The sequence below is a fragment of the Coenobita brevimanus genome, chromosome 104 (genome assembly GCF_032717465.1).
Source record: "Coenobita brevimanus isolate Jiangsu-jjx chromosome 104, ASM3271746v2, whole genome shotgun sequence".
NCBI lineage: Eukaryota > Metazoa > Arthropoda > Malacostraca > Decapoda > Coenobitidae > Coenobita > Coenobita brevimanus.
The window spans coordinates 11832845-11850648 of NC_137057.1; positions in this window are offsets into that span (position 1 = coordinate 11832845).

A 17804-nucleotide genomic window follows, 5' to 3' on the forward strand; every position below is an offset into this window, starting at 1 on the left:
CAAGAGTGAACATCTTCAACACAATCGTGAAGACAATGATTTCCACACAGTGCTGACACACATATTACTCACGATAGGTACAGGTGAACAACAAGTCAGTGTGTATAGTTAATACTGTATATAGTGTATATATATATATATATATATATATATATATATATATATATATATATATATATATATATATATATATATATATATATATATATATATATATATTTATATAAAATAACAAAATATGGGACTGTATAATATCATTTTCAGTAATATCTGTGCAATATAAACTAAACTTTAAAAAAGTATCCCAAGGAAATTAGCCAGTAATTATGCAACCATGAACAACATGGAAAAAGCGTACACAAGCAAAGAGAAACAAACTATAGAAAATCAATACATACAAAAAAAAAAAAAAAGAAAGAAAGAAAAGTAAGAAAGAAAAAAGAGAAATAGAGTAAGATCACATAACAAACAAATGAAAATAAGTGTAGGTGTTACTGCATATGCCAAAATACCACATAAACTACAAACAAATAAACAAATTGTTGTCTCCACAAACAAGTGGCATGACACATCATCACTATCATCGACCGCAGCATATGTTAGGACTGCAGTTATTACAATTATGTACTTACAAACGATATGTAACAATTATGTAACGACAAACGATTGCATTATGTTACACTAACTACAATTATGTACCTACAAACGATATGTAACAACTATGTAACGACAAACGATTGCATTATGTTACACTAACTACAATTATGTACCTACAAACGTTATGTAACAATTATGTAACGACAAACGATTGCATTATGTTACACTTTGCCAATTATGTAACAGTTGCATTAACAAGATGTAACTTTTATGTAACTTTAACTACAATTATGTACCTACAAACGATATGTAACAATTATGTAACGACAAAACAGTTGCATTAACAAGATGTAACTTTTATGTAACTTTAACTACAATTATGTACCTACAAACGATATGCAACAATTATGTAACGACAAAACAGTTGCATTAACAAGATGTAACTTTTATGTAACTTTAACTACAATTATAAGGCCAAGACACTTATGTAAGAGTTGCATTAACAAATGTAACTACAATTATAAGGCCAACACAATTATGCATTAACACAATATTTTGTAACAGTTCATAAAATGTTACAATTATGTAGTACCACAATGTTAGTACAATATTATAAGTCATACAACTATAGCACAATTCTGTATTACCAGTATCATCATACAAGTTAGGTGAAATATTAGACATTACTAAAGTGATAACTCAAATATGTAATGTATAACCTAGCAGTATTACCATTGCACAATTATATGCGTACGTCTGTTGTACATGCACGTCTTACAAAGTGTTATACAACAACCATTGCATTTATTCAAATATGTATACAACTTGTTTAAATGTATTATTATTGAATAATCACTATTTACTATGAATATTATATGTATACAATATTCATACAATTATGTTATTTTTACAATATTATGTATTTCACTTAATTAGCTTATAAGTTCATTATAATGTATATATAATATGTATTAATATGTTATGACTATTAAATGTCGATGGTACGCCATTTTTGCGCGGCCGAGCAGTATGTAGAACTACATATTATATAGATAGATAGATAAATAGATAGATAGAAGCAGGGAGTCAGATGATGAGAGGTGTTGTGTCTGCGAGAATCGAGCAATGCTAAACATGCTTACACTGAGGAAAGCTGACGACAGCGGCCAGTAAGGAGATGATGCAATTAGCTGTCAGCAGTCCTCTCGTGAACAAAGACCTAGTCCATCCACGAGGAACACACATGACACACCCCTGCTACACCAGAATTTAGGAAAGAGAGCTCAGACGGAGATTAGCCACAGAAGAGGCAAGAGAGAAGTAGACAGGCCTCAGAGGAGACAGGTGACGGGAGAAGGGCTTGGCAATTTGAGATAGAGAGACAGATAGCGAGACAGGGAGGTAGCTACCCGGGACTTATACTCGTCCGTGTGAGAGACTTGTTAATATTTCCAAGACAAATAAAAATAGTCCCATACTACTCTTTACCTCTCCTGTTACTACATGACAGTATGCTTTGAGGTAGGAGATTTCTAGCAGAAATATTCTGCTGGATTTAAATATACCGTTAGTTTCAAAAACAAGATTAGATTCGAATTATAACTCAGGAAATGCGAAATATATTGGCAGATCGAGTATGTTAGTAGAGTTGAAGTATACCGCGTGATTTATGTAAACTGACAGATTCGAATATTATAAGATTCGGAATACAACTAAGATAATCAAAATATAAACGAATCTGAAATCTACTGACAGTCTCGAGATACACCAAGGAAATATAATATATATTAAATATAATTTCATTCGAAATAATACTAAAAGATCGATTATACTGAGTTTGGAAATATACTATGGAAACTCTCTCTCTCTCTCTCTCTCTCTTTATATATATATATATATATATATATATATATATATATATATATATAATTCCACTCCATTATTTCTTCTTTCCAACTCATTCTCAAATTTGTTCGGTCCCATTCGTGCAGATGCAGTTCTTATTTCATGTCCTTAACAGTTTTCTCGTTCCATTTTGTCTGAAAGAGAAGGTTTGGCTAATATCCATATATTTTTTTTAAATTTCAGTTTCTCCTTTATTTCTTCATAGTTTGTTCTGTTTTCTTTCATTGTGATGATGATGATGATTGTGCTGGTGCGATGATGATGATGATGATATTGGTAGTGTGATAATAATGATACTGATGATTATGGTGGTGGTGATGATCATGATGATGATGATATTCATGAAAAATACAATTGCACTTAATAAAGAGATATCTAAATTTGCCAACTCACATATCTCAATGGGCTGGGTATACTTTAACCCTTGTATTCTTAACACCTCTTCCTTAGCGACTTATTTTTGGTTATGGCTGGTTGATATCTTTTTGTATGTTAAGTATGCAGAGTACAGCGATATTGGAAGAAGTTATGTCACAAAGAAGAGAGAAAAATGTATTTAACAAAATAAATCATTCAGGAAAATGTGCTAGGGAGTTTCCTTACCCGACGAGAATACCAGCCTTGCCATATAAAAGAAAGCTTGTAAATAGAAAAGTTTGATTAAAAGTGTTGGTGAAAGTGTGATTGGGAGGAATTGGGTGCAAAGGAAGAGTATAAATGAAAAAATTTAAATGGCACTGTGAATCGAGGGTGTAAATGGGAGAGACTGTGTGGGAGTGTACGTTGTTACATAGCCTATGATTTCATCATCCTTTGTGTAATTTTAACGTACAGTATGCTGCATGTTTGATCACGAGCGTGTTCTACCTCACTCCCCCCCTCCTCCCTTATAGTAAAGTCGTTCTTTCTGTTGTTCAGAGCAGGATTGTCAACTCTTTGTCCTCATGGCTTCATTTGCGCGTCCTTCTTACAAGTTGTATCAAGCTCTGCCGGCCCCTATATAATGAGCTCAGTCTCTGCATTATTGCCACTTAGATCTACTCCTCATTTTGTTCACATCTCTGTCCTCCCCTGTACAATTGTTATTATTGTGAGTGCTCAGGAAGTCTCCAACCATCTAGCAGCTGTGTAATTTGAGTATAACTGTTATTGCATTTTTTCTTGTACTGTGTAGCGTAAGGTGTTAATTCTTAGGCCTAGTAAGGTTTTTGTGATTCATGTGTTTTGGGTGTCAGCCCTTATTAATAATAGTTTGTATCTGTAATAATATATCTTGCATTCACTGAGTATTATCTGGTATTGTCATTTTATCAGGGCTGACTTAGATAAATTTACTCTTGCTAATTTCGTGTTAATAGAGGCTATTGCAGTTAACCATATATTTAACCTGTTTTTTGCCATTACATTATCCTTATGAGTCCTGAATGTTTTGTTGTTAGTTTGAGCATTAAACTTTAACTTGTAATTTTACCTAACTCTTTTGTTTTGAACCTGGAACTTTACGGGACAGTAGTGATTTTTAGTATTCTCACTTAAAGTGTACATTATCTTTCTCTGTTCCGTAACATAAATTTGGCGACCTCTTATCAGGATATTCAGGATATTATCATAAGGATATTGCTTGATATTTTGCGACTCTGATTTATTCATGATGTCTACTATTACTACACTTGATGAAGCCAAAGATTTTTGGTCAAATGTGCAAACAGTGTGTGATGTAGAAAACAGAACAAAGAATGAACTTAAGCTTGTTGCTCAACAATTGGGAATTGCAGTTCATTCTCATCATTCTAAAGATCAAATTGTTGGCATGATTAATAAAAGCTTGTTTAATGTAACTCCCCCAAATGAGCAAACGCAGATTGAAATAGCTAAGGTACAGCTAGCTCTGCAGGAGGCTCGTGTTAAGGAAGCTGAGTTTCAGGCTCGTGCTAAGGAGGCTGAGTCTCAGGCTAAGGAGGCGGAGTCTCAGGCTCGTATTCAGGAGGCTGAATTTCAGGCAAATGCTCGTATTCAGGAGGCACAGACACAGGCTCAGGCACAAATTGAACTAGCTAGGATTCAGGCAGACCATGAGTATCGCATGAAACAAGGTGGAACTGGATCATCTAGCTCTGATGATTTTGATGTGGCTAAAAATGTTAAACTTGTCCCTCCTTTTAATGAATCTGATTTAACAAAGTATTTTCAGTTGTTTGAGAGGGTAGCTACAGATTTTAATTGGCCCAAAAGGTATTGGCCAGTACTCCTTCAAACTGTTCTCACCGGTAAAGCTCAAGTAACTTATGCATCTTTGCCTCAGGATCAATCTGATAATTATGATGTAGTTAAGAGCTTGATTCTTAAGGCCTATGAGCTTGTTCCTGAAGCCTATAGAGTAAAATTTAGGACAACTTATAAGCAAGATAAGCAATCCCATGTTGAGTATGCAAAAATCAAAGATCTGTTAGAGCAGTGGTTAAATTCTAAGAATGTGGATTCTGATTTTGACAAAATTAAGCAGATGATTTTGCTGGAGGACTTCAAAAGGTATATTAATAATGATGTAAGCCTATATCTTGATGAGAAAAGAATAGATAATTTGTCTGATGCTGCAGTTTTAGCTGATGAATATGTCCTCACTCACAAGAGATATTCTAAAGAAAAAGGGAAAGCTGAGAGTAAGTACATTGCCTCTACTCAGAGTACAGGTAACAGGAAAGAGAATAAAGATGATGTTTCTAAGGAAGTAAATACCAGCTTTGCCTCTAGATTTCAGAAAAGTAAATGTACTTATTGTAGTAAGCTTGGTCATACTACGGAGAAATGTTTCAGGAGACAGCGTGATGTGAACAAAAAGGAGTCTTTAAATATTCAGTCAATTGGTCTAGTGTCCACCCTTTTGAGAGTTCCCAGAATTCTTTAACTGAGTTAACTGAACCTGCTTTGAGGGGTAAATTAAATTCTCAAGATGAAGCTCCTCTTTTGAGCAGTAACGTGGGTGACACTCTCAAGAGTTCATGTGCTGATTTCCTGTCTGAAGGTTTTGTCAGTCCTCTGGACAGTAATGACAGGAAATCAGTTAAAATATATCGTGATACAGGTGCTGGCCAATCCCTTATGCTGACCAGTGTTCTAGGCTCTAATGTTAATTCCTCTGATGAAACTGTAATCTTACAAGGTGTAGGGAATAATTACTTCTCTGTCCCTCTGTGCAGAGTGAATTTAGAGTCTGGTTTTGTTAATGGTCCCGTTATGGTTCGGTTGGTTGAGACACTCCCAATGTCAGGTGTAACTTTCTTACTTGGAAATGATATTGGTGGAAGTCAAGTGTGTCCAGCTCCTCAGTTGTCTAGTGAGCCAGTGGCTGCGGCCCAGGATTGTGCTGTCCCTGATGTGTTCTCTGCATGTGCTGTCACTAGGGCTAAGTCTAAAGTTACTGGTGACTTAGAGGATAATGATGATGATGATGTTATCCTAGCTGACACTTTTCTTGCTAATTTGGACCACTCACCAGATGAGGCAGTACCCCGTAGTGTTGATAATTTGTCTCGTCAAGAGTTGGTTGAGTTGCAGGTTGCTGACCCTGAGTTGAAAGGTCTAGCTAACTCTGCTTGCAGTGAGGAAGAGTCAGCTGGTGCTTCTACTTGTTATTATATAAAGTCAGGAGTACTTATGAGGAAGTGGAGACCCCCAACAGCATCAGCCGACTGTGAATGGAAGGTTGTACATCAAGTTGTCATCCCTCGTGTTTGTAGGCAGGATATCATTAGAGTGGCTCATGATTCCAGTTTGGCAGGACACCTTGGAGTGAGGAAGACTGTGGCACGCATTTTGAAACACTTCTACTGGCCAGATATCTTCAGGGATGTTTCCTGGTATTGTAAGTCTTGTCACACCTGTCAAGTTGTGGGGAAGTGTAATCAGAACGAAAAGGTTGCACCTCAAGTTCCCATTCCTCCTTTTGAGGCACCTTTCACCCGTGTGTTGGTGGATATTGTGGGCCCTCTTCCTAAGACTTCTTCAGGATTCTCTTATGTGTTGACCCAGATTGATATGGCTACTCGTTATCCTGAAGCCATTCCATTTAGAAATATCTCAGCAAAGAACGTGGTTAAGGAAATGCTAGGGTTCTTCACAAAGTTTGGTCTGCCCAAGGAGGTACAGTAAGACCGGGGAAGTAATTTCATGTCAAATGTTTTCAAGCAGTCTCTGAAAGAGTTGGGTATCACCCAGATCACGTCATCAGCTTACCATACCCCGACCCAAGGAGCGTTGGAGAGATATCATCAAACACTCATATCGATGCTCAAGAAATACTGTTTAGAACATCAGAAAGACTGGGATAAAGGTCTTCCATTCGTTGTATTTGCCGCAAGAGAATCTCCAAATGAATCACTGGGCTTCTCACCTTTTGAACTACTGTTTGGCCATGAAGTAAGAGGACCCCTTAAGTTACTCAAGGAATGCTGGCTGTCGGAGGAAGATGATGTCAACCTGCTGGAGTATGTGATGAAGTTCAAAGAACGGCTGTCCATTGCTTTACAGCTGGCGAGAGAGAATTTAGGAGCTGCTCAGGAGAACATGAAGACTTGGTATGATAAGAAGTCCAGGTTACGCCACTTTCAGCCAGGAGATCAGGTTTTGATTCTGCTACTAGTGCATGGGCAACCTCTTCAAGCCAAGTTTAGTGGTTCTTATTTCGTGGAGAAGAAACTCAGTGATGTCAACTATGTCATCGCCACACCAGATCGTAGAAAGAACAAGCAACTTTGTCACATCAACATGCTAAAGTTATATCACAGGCGGGACGAAAATAACCCAGTCTGCACTGTAGCTGTTCCACCCGAGTCTGCAATTGAAGTTCTCCCATGCAGCATGAGCCTGAGTGATAGTTTGGGGAAGAATCCTGATATCATGAATGATCTCCAGACTAAGCTTTCTCATCTACCTCCGAGGAAAGGCAGGAGTTTTCGGCATTACTGCAGGAGTACCCGCAAGGGTTCCGTGCTACTCCAGGAAGAACCACTGTGTTGATGCATGATGTCGATGTTGGAGACGCAAAGCCAATTAAATTACCTCCTTACCGTGTGAATCCAGTGAAAGTTCCTCTCATCCAGTAGGAGCTTGGCTACCTGTTGGACCACAAGATGATTGAGCCCTGTCAGAGCAAGTGGAGTTCTCCTGTCACTCTAGTCCCTAAGCCAGGTGGGACACAGCGGCTTTGCATTGACTACAGACGTGTTAATCAGACAACCAAAACAGACACTTACCCTCTCCCTCGTGTGGAAGATTGCATAGACAAGATCGGAAAGGCTAGGTACATAAGTAAGTTTGATTTGTTAAAGGGATACTGGCAAGTACCTATGACTGAACGTGCTAGGGAGATCTCATGTTTTGTAACACTAGGAAAGACTTTTGCATGTTCTGTAATGCCATATGGTATGAAGAATGCACCAGCCACATTTCAGAAGCTCATGAATGTTGTAACAGAGGGTTTGGCAGGGTGTGTTGTTTATATTGATGATGTATTAATCTTCAGTGACAACTGGAAAGATCACCTATGCCATGTCAGTAAATTTCTTGAGCGTTTGGTTCAGGCTAATCTTGTAGCTAATTTATCAAAGTGTGAGTTTGGTCAAGCTAAAGTTCAGTACCTTGGGTATGTAACTGGTGATGGACATGTTGCACCACCAGGAGCTAAGGTTCAGGTTATAAGTGATCTTCCCAGACCTAAAAGTAGGAAAGAGCTACAAAGATTTTTGGGAATGGTAGGTTATTACTGGAGATTTGTTCTTAACTTTTCAATTCTTGTATCACCACTTACAGACCTACTGAAAAAGGTAGTTAAATTTGTCTGGACCGATAACTGTGAATCCTCTTTCAGCAAACTTAAAGCTATCCTATTAAGTCAGCCAGTGCTCGCTACTCCAAATTTTGCTAAGCCTTTTAAGATGGCTGTTGATGCAAGTGATACAGGAGCTGGGGCTGTTTTGCTGCAAGAGGATGATCAGGGTATTGAACACCCTGTATCTTATTACAGTAAGAAGTTCACTCCACCTCAAAAGAACTACTCAACTATTGAGAAAGAGCTTTTGGCCTTGATTTTGGGTTTACAGCATTTTTCATTTTATTTGTGTTCTGGTTTTGACCTCACAGTCATTTATACCGATCATAACCCACTGAAATTCCTTAGTAAGTTTAAAGATAAAAATCAGAGATTGACAAGATGGAGTCTACTTCTTCAGGAGTATTCATTAGACATACAACATGTCAAGGGGAAAGACAATGTTATTGCAGGTTGCTTATCTAGACTTTAGACAGATTGTTTTAGAGTAATGAGAAATTTCCTTTGTAAATTTCTTTTTCTTTGTGGGGAGGTGTTACATAGCCTATGATTTCATCATCCTTTGTGTAATTCTAACGTACAGTATGCTGCATGTTTGATCACGAGCGTGTTCTACCTCACTCCCCCCCCCCTCCTCCCTTATAGTAGAGTAAGTCGTTCTTTCTGTTGTTCAGAGCAGGATTATTAACCCTTTGCCCTCATGGCTTCATTTGCGCGTCCTTCTTACAAGGTGTATCAAGCTCTGCCGGCCCCTATATAATGAGCTCAGTCTCTGCATTATTGCCACTTAGATCTACTCCTCATTTTGTTCACATCTCTGTCCTCCCCTGTACAGTTGTTATTATTGTGAGTGCTCAGGAAGTCTCCAATCATCTAGCAGCTGTGTAATTTGAGTATAACTGTTATTGCATTTTTTCTTGTACTGTGTAGCGTAAGGTGTTAATTCTTAGGCCTAGTAAGGTTCTTGTGATTCATGTGTTTTGGGTGTCAGCCCTTATTAATAATAGTTTGTATCTGTAATAATATATCTTGCATTCACTGAGTATTATCTGGTACTGTCATTTTATCAGGGCTGACTTAGATAAATTTACTCTTGCTAATTTCGTGTTAATAGAGGCTATCGCAGTTAATCATATATTTAACCTGTTTTTTGCCATTACATTATCCATATGAGTCCTGAATGTTTTGTTGTTAGTTTGAGCATTAAACTTTAACTTGTAATTTTACCTAACTCTTTTGTTTTGAACCTGGAACTTTACGGGACAGTAGTGATTTTTAGTATTCTCACTTAAAGTGTACATTATCTTTCTCTGTTCCGTAACAACGTGTATAGTGAAAGTGTAAATGTAAAACTGGAAATACGAGAGTGTAAATTACAATATGAAACTGACGTTAATGGGGAACATAAATAGAAGAATATAATTATGTGGGAGACTGTAAATGAGTGTAAATGAAAGTGAAAATGGAAGAGCAAATGGTAAGAGAAGTTTCTAAATGAAAGTGTGAAAGCAACAGTGTAAATGCAATAAACGTAAATGTGAGAGTAAAGGGAAAGACAAGGTTGTTTGTACCTTTAAAGAAGTGGCATAAATGGAAAATCATAAACGTGAGAGAGTGGAGGGCAAGAAAAAATTGTAAATGGGAGAGTGTAAAAGAAATAGCGTAAATGGAAAATCGTAAATGTGAGAGTGTAGAGGGCAAAAGATGGTAGTAAGTGGAGGAATGTAAAAGTAATAGCGTAAATGAAATTTTGTAAATGTGAGAGTTAGAAGGGCAAGAGGAGGTTGTATGTGCAGGAGTGTAAAGGAAATTGCATAAAGGGAAAATCATAATGTGAAACGAGGTTTTAAGTGGAAAAGTGGAAAAGAAATTGCGGAAAGGGAAATATCGTACATAAGGAAGAAAAGGTTGTAAGTGGTGGAGTGTAAAAAGAAATCGCGTAAATAGAAGATCGCAGATGTGAACGAGAACTGCAAGTGAAAGGCTGTAAACACAACATTGTAAGTGGATGAGCATAAATGTGAGAGTAACGGGTAAAATTATAACCTGCGAAACGAGCCATAAACCTAACGCTGGAGTTCGGCTCGAGTATGGACCACCTGATTGGCTATTTCCGTGCTATTCAGAGCCAACAATACACCCACCGCGCTTCCACCCAACTTGCCTTTATGTTAGAATTCAAGGCCAGTTCAATGTCTCCCTAACTACATCATAACACTACTTATTCTTTCACTACGAGGTCGTTTCTCAGTTACAATTAATCTTATGGGTTGGCCAATATATTGGGAAAATAAGTATCATTAAAAATGACGGTGGCTTCATATAGCAGAAGAAAGAAATTGGTTTTAGATATTATAATGCTAAAGGGTATTATGGAGATTCTTTCAAACTGTAATGGAGAGAGGATTTATTATTATCTGTTTATATTAGCATCTCTAATGTAAGTATAACTATCTCACCACACACCGCCAAACTTCACACCGTCAAAACGCTGGCACATTTCACACGGCCACATCTCACACAACCACAGCAAATACCATTACACACAACGCCATCACACCGCAGACGACCACAGCTCGCACTAGCACAGCTCACACTACCACACCTCACACGCCCCTCACAACACACACACACACACACACACACACACACACACAAATCACTCCTCCCAAAATGTGTCAAAAAATGTTAATATTTCGTTTGCTGGTATTAAAAAGTCCTGTATTTTAACACCATATTAGGTCTACCTCTGGCGAGCTGGTGGTGTGTGTGTGTGTGTGTGTGTGTGTTTGTGTGTGTGTATTGAAAAAGTCGAAATGGGTTTAATGTATATATTTTGCGTTGCCTTGGAGCCGGCCTGAATAGAGTGTGATGTTGGTGAAATAGTTTTGTACTTACGTCTCTCTGTCTGCCTGTCCATCTGTCTGCTTATATATGTATGCAAATTAATCTCTTAATTGCACGTGATTTACTGATAGGCTGATACCCACCAGATAAAACGAAACACGAAATATACCAAGTGCTCCAGCAGACAAGCGTCTGGGTTATTTGGTGTTTTCCTTTTACCCAGTGGATACCAGCATATCTATGAATCAAGTGCAATTAAGTGATGAATCGTTGTTCTCACCTGAAGCTGTGAATACATGAAAGTGTTTTATCCTGAACCTTTCCACAAAAATAATTCTAAATTGGAAAAAATATAAGTGGACTCTCCCATGTGACTCTGATTTTTTACCTATTGTTCTTGGAAAGATTGGTCAATCTGTCGGCTGAGCCTCAAGATTTCCACTAAGTCTGGTACAAACCATATCAAAACTGTTTTAGTTATTTTGTTCACAAGCAAATACACGGGTGGAACTTTGACCTTAATCTATGATATTGACCTTTGATGATTCTCAAAATCGAGTCACTCCATTCTTCCCATACTCTCGCCCCTTCCACTATGCTTGGTCTAAATTAGGTAAAAACTGTATTACTGTAAAAGTTGATACTGCTAGGCTAATACATGACCAACCCTTGTGATCCTGATCTTTCACCTTCTGTTCTGAAATTCAATAGGCTTTTTCCGTGCACACCCTTCAGTTCTTCAACAAAGTGTGGTTAAAATCGAATAAATATTGTTTGAGTTACTTTGCCCACACAGATCAAAATTGTGCTAGCGCGCATGAACACACACACACACACACACACACACACACACACACACACACACACAAACACACACACACACACACACACACACACACACACACACACACACACACACACACAGGCGCCCTCGAGGATATAATAAAAACAAACTGCAAATACATAACGAAAATACAACAAAAACTACACAAAAGCATGACTACTGTACATCTTCCCTTCACGCATTTCCTCTGAGGTTCTGAAAAAAAAATTGGAAACAATTATCAAGAAAAATGGATAAAAAATAAAAGGTGGAAGAAAAAAAAGAATCAAGCCAAAGAGATGAGCAAGAGTAATGACTTTGGGAGAGGAGAGAAATGAGAGGATAAGTGGTGAGGAAGGAAGAGGAAAGGAGGACGAGACTGAGGGAAGGAGGGGAGGAAATGAAGGACGAATAGGACTGAAGACTGGAGAAAGAATGCACACCGACAGAAAGAAAGACAGATGGACTGCCAGAGAGAGAGAGAGAGAGAGAGAGAGAGAGAATGAATTACTGAAATCTCCACAAGACTTCAGTCAGCTTCAGCCTAACGTATCATAACTCTCAGTTTAATTTCTAATGCTACTTTTCCTCAGCTCTCTCCTCGTGTTGAAATGGTGGATAATCTCTCTCTCTCTCTCTCTCTCTCTCTCTCTCTCACCCTTACCCCACCTTCTTTCCACCACCCAGAGACTCTTACAAACACACTTCTTTCGCCTGATTGCACAGCCACGCACGGCATCTTTTACCGCTTCACACGGCAACAATGTCAGCGGCCGAGGAAGATGAACTGCCTAAGATTTGTATTTTTGCCCGCATTCCTTGAGACGTGAGGTCGGCGGTTTCTGAAGGTTTAGCCAATTCGGGTTGTGTGAATACCAGAATTTTTGTTAGTGTGTGAGGGTGATTATTTGTGTGTGTGTGGGGGGGGGTTGTGTTCTTGGGATTGTTTGTGCTTAAGGGTTGTATGTGTGTGTGTGTGTGTGTGTGTGTGTGTGTGTGTGTGTGTGTGTGTGTGTGTGTGTATGTGCGTGTGTGTGTGTGTGTGTGTGTGTGTGTGTGTGTGTGTGTGTGTGTGTGTGTGTGTGTGTGTGTGTGTGTGTGTGTGTGTGTGTGTGTGTGTGTGTGTGTGTGTGTGTGTGTGTGTGTGTGTGTGTGTTTTCTCACTTGCTCTTTTACTTTCCTCCCAATATAATCACGAAACGCTGACGTGTTACATTTATTATCTCAAAGTTGAAACCAGTGTATAAAAGGAAGGTGTTATGAGGAATTTGTTTTAATACTGAATGAATGGGTACCTGTTCGATTTCTTGAGGTAGTCAGTTGATAGCTTCCCTAATTTTATGCATTCTTATTTTTGTTTCTGAACAGTATCTTACTTCTTGTTTGTTAGAATTAAGAGTAATGATAGTAACGCTGATGGGTGGTGATGATGATAAACCTCCTTTACACACACACACACACACACACACACACACTTCACATTTCCCTTGTTCCATCACCCCTCCCCCTCCCAAACACCCTCGCAACTCCCTTACTCAGCAGGCAAAGAAATGGACCTCACAGCTTGGGTCCTTTGCAGTCGTCTCACACACCTCCTCACACACGTACCACATCTCGATCCCCGGCCTTTTCATGACTCTGGGTACACTTGGCACGTTTCCTTCGCATCACCAACGAAGGACAAAAGTATCCTGGCGTGAGTTTTAGTGTTCGGCTTCGTATGCGGCGCTTGTTCGTGCGTTGGTGCTTGAAGATGGTTTTCTGTAATGGGAGAATATTGAGACGGAGAGGTGGGGGCCGAGAGTCTTGCATTGCTCTAGTCGTTTTGCTTTATCCTAGCCAAGGTTTTCGTCCTTTTAGAGATTATTTCAAGTTGTTTAGTGGCACGATAAGACAATACTGTGACGCTGCAATTTTTTCACAAGATTATTTTCCTAACTCCCAATATAGCCCTGGCCCAGATTTTCGTCCTTTTCTGCTTAGTTCACGTAGATCAGTGGCAGAATAAGACAATACTACAACCCTGCCACTTTTTCCATAGCATTTCTTAGTGACTGGCCACATATTTCTTTGTTAGTCTCTTGTTACAACTCAGTTAAAATCACTCGTTACAACTCTCCGTCTTTGAGATGGAGAGGTGCTGATTTTAGGTCATGTTAGAGTTAATCGGGTAGTTTCGATGCTGCCGGCCAGATTGTGCCAGGGTTCGATATATGTAAAGAGAGAGAGAGAGAGAGAGAGAGAGAGAGGGGGGAGGGGGGCATCAATGTACCCTCATCCAGCCTTTCTTGACTGGTAGATAAAATAAGCATCAAACATAACACTGAGGGTAGGATGGATGATGGAGGGCAGAGAAAAGGCAGGGGACAGGATGACGTGGAGGCGATTTGTTTGTGGCCACCCCATATGAGATTAAGTCATCTGGCTGTAGATGGATAGACAGATAAACAGATAGATAGATAAACAGACAGATAGATAGATAGACAGATAAATATATAGACAGATAGACAGACAGATAGGAAGAGAGAGATGAATAGATAGACAGGTAGATAGAAAAATAAATAGATATAGTGTAGATATATACACAGATCAATATATTGAGATAGATAGATAGACAGACATAGACAGACAGGCAGAAAGACAGATAGATAGATAGTTAGATAGATAGACAGAAATAGTGGATGAATAATGTGCCACAGAACATAATTATGACCAAAGTTAGTGAGATGATCACCGCGGCTCAGCTCCTGATCACCTCTGCCACACCTTTCCCTTTGTTAACACCCGCGCTGGCAAAGTGACAGCCGCTGTTGTGTCGATCCGGCCGTGTATCAGCTGTATAGGAAGTCCTCAGTTAGTCACCAATATATCAGCTTGGAATCCCACAACTGATCACCAATTTATGTATATCAGCTGAGTCGTGACCTCACAGTTCCAAGCAAGATTATAGTTGCGCCTGGTCGAAGTCACTTCCGGCTGACACACTCCACCAAAACGTCTTCTCACTCACTGGAGATGGTGGGAAATCGGTGTAGATTCCTGCTGAAGAATTTAGAAGGTAGCGTGTGCAGGTGAACTGAAACTGAGCAGATTAAATCTCTCTATATTGGCCACAGAAAGATACAACTGTGACACAGAGAGAGCTCAGAGTTATACGTCCCTATCGTTTGAATGATAAATGCGTTCTGCCCTACCCCGCCAGCGTCCCCCTCTGGGTGTGGCGCTGGGTCAGCAAAATCAGAGGTGCTAAACCTCCACAGACAACTGGGATTTATACATGAATAAAAGCATCATAACTGTACCATGTACATTATACACCTCAATAAAGTAGTATTGATTACATTAAAGTATACCAACAAGGCAAATATTCCCCCCAAGACTTAAACATATATATAATTCATATTTCTCTATCGCCTTCCCTTTACTCTAGGTTTTGATTAAGGAAGATGTCTGAGTGCGCATCCCATCCCAATCTGGCGTTTGTTTGCTTATCTTCATACTACGTTGCACATTGTTAATTATGAATAACAACTTTATATGTAATATGCAACAATAGTGTGAAACTACAACTAGTCATGGCAAACAATATTGGCACCAGAACATCGCTCGGCCACACCTTTCGACGTCCCAGTCGACATTGTTGTCCTAACTACTGTGTAGCCTAACCAATGTGTAGGGTAGCTAACTATTCAGGCACGTCCACTTGCAATCCGCGAGTACAGATCCGTGGTTTTAGTGGGTTTCACTTGGCTTTGTAGATAGTAGCCCCAAACACAAACACAGGACAAGACCACAACAAGTAGAAGACCAACGCCAGGACCAAAATAAGGAGAAAGGTATGAAGGGAGATAGGATAGTACATATAGTTCTAAATCACTCTTGTTCAGGTCAGCGAGGAACTGTATCTCCTTGAGCACATGAGAGCCTGTTCACATTGAAGGTAGAAACGTTGAATGAAGGGAAAAAGGGTCGTAACTGGGAGGAGAAGTTCACCGACAAGGCTAGATGGTGCTTGTTAGGTAGAACTGCTATCTCCTTACTGTGTAACTCACAATAATCGGGTGCAACATAGTAACCCTTTACCGTAAAGAACTGGTTTCGTGTGGCACATGTGAGTGTTATGTCTTCTGTCTCAGGAAAGAAGTATTGTTTCGCATGTACATGAGCATGGAAAACTGACTTCAGCTGAATGGGTTGGAAAGTGCAATGTTGCAGTGCAGAGGAAGTGTTTGTGTCCAACAAGGTCATCTTACATTTCTCTACCCTTGACGGAATGAAGACAAAATGGAAAGCAGAACATACAGGGAGATCAAGAAATGAGGCCTTACACTTCTCAGATTCATCCACAGTCGTTTCAGCTATATACCCTTTGTCATCCGACATAACTAGCACCTCTGGTCCCTCATTCAGAACAACAAGTGTATTGTTAGTAGTAACAAAAGGGAAAGGAATGAACCGCCATGCATGATATGTTACAGCATTTCTCATAGGTACCAATATCAGGATGCATTCATGAGTCAACTGGGCCTCTAACAATGAGTAATAATATTCCAGTTGATTCACACCAAAAAGTGGCGTAAATCCATGCTTCACCATAGCTACATCAAGAGTACTGATCAAAATGTGAATAGGAAGCAATAAAGCATTAACCCTATTCAAACTTGCATTGATTAAGCCGTCCACCATATTGGCTGCATGCGACTCCAAAGCAGTGGTTGACTCGTCGAGAGCATGTAAGTACTCAGCGATTAACACTAAGTTGGCCAGGGTTGGTAAGGTGGTTTGGATGTTGTTCACAACTCCTACTAGATGGTTGGTAGTCTTAATTATCTCGTTAGCTTTTTCAGTGAACTCACCTAACTGTTCATACATGTGTACGATTAGCCTGTTATTCGCCCTTGCCGCCAACATCAAATCATGCATCTGTCTACCCAATTGCACTACGTCCTTGTCTAGCGCTGTACCAAAAAGCTTTTGAGACAGGACATGCTTGGACATGCTTGGAAAGATCAGATTCTGCATTAGGTAAAGCGACATGCAATTTAGTGAGTCTGTCTGTGAGCCTAACTATATGTCCAGTGTGAAGCTCGGTTATACCACGCAAGGTTTGTACCAAAGCTTCATTATCTGAGGTCGTCAACTGAGGGTTCCGGTTGAATAACCTGCTGACTTCCGTCAGTTCCTGTCTGCGGTGAAACAATCTCTTAGAGACCTCATTAACAATGTCTGGAGTTTGGAGATATCCTTCCATTGGGTAATAGATACATATTGCATCTTCTACTATCACCATCTCTCCAAGTGGGTTCTTCAGTGCTCCTGGCACTAATGCAGTTGTGTCCATGTCCGACGTCATTCCATAGGTCCACTTCAAGCAACACAAAAGGAGTCCAATCGCGAGCCACATTTCTGTAAGAGAAGATACTCCCTTAATCGATCTTACTGTGGAATCGTAGCTTGCTGCGATACTCTTGGTTAGGGACAGGTATGGATGACGACATAGACTGCGATGAAGACAGAGGGGACAACACATCAGATGATTGGTTAGTTTGGCTTAGCTCTTGACTTACTGGTTTGATCCTGTCAGCATGTACTGCCTCCTGAATTCCATCAGCATCATTCCGTATTTGATAAGTATGTCCACGCATGTGTTCCACAATGGTATATGGTCTGCGGAACTTAGGTACGAGCTTGGATGTTCTCTCAGGGTAAGTTATCATAACCTTCTGGCCTATCTCCAACGTCTTTTCTTGACTACCTTTGTGTTGTTTCACCATCATCTCCGCTCTTGAGGCTTTTAATCTTTTT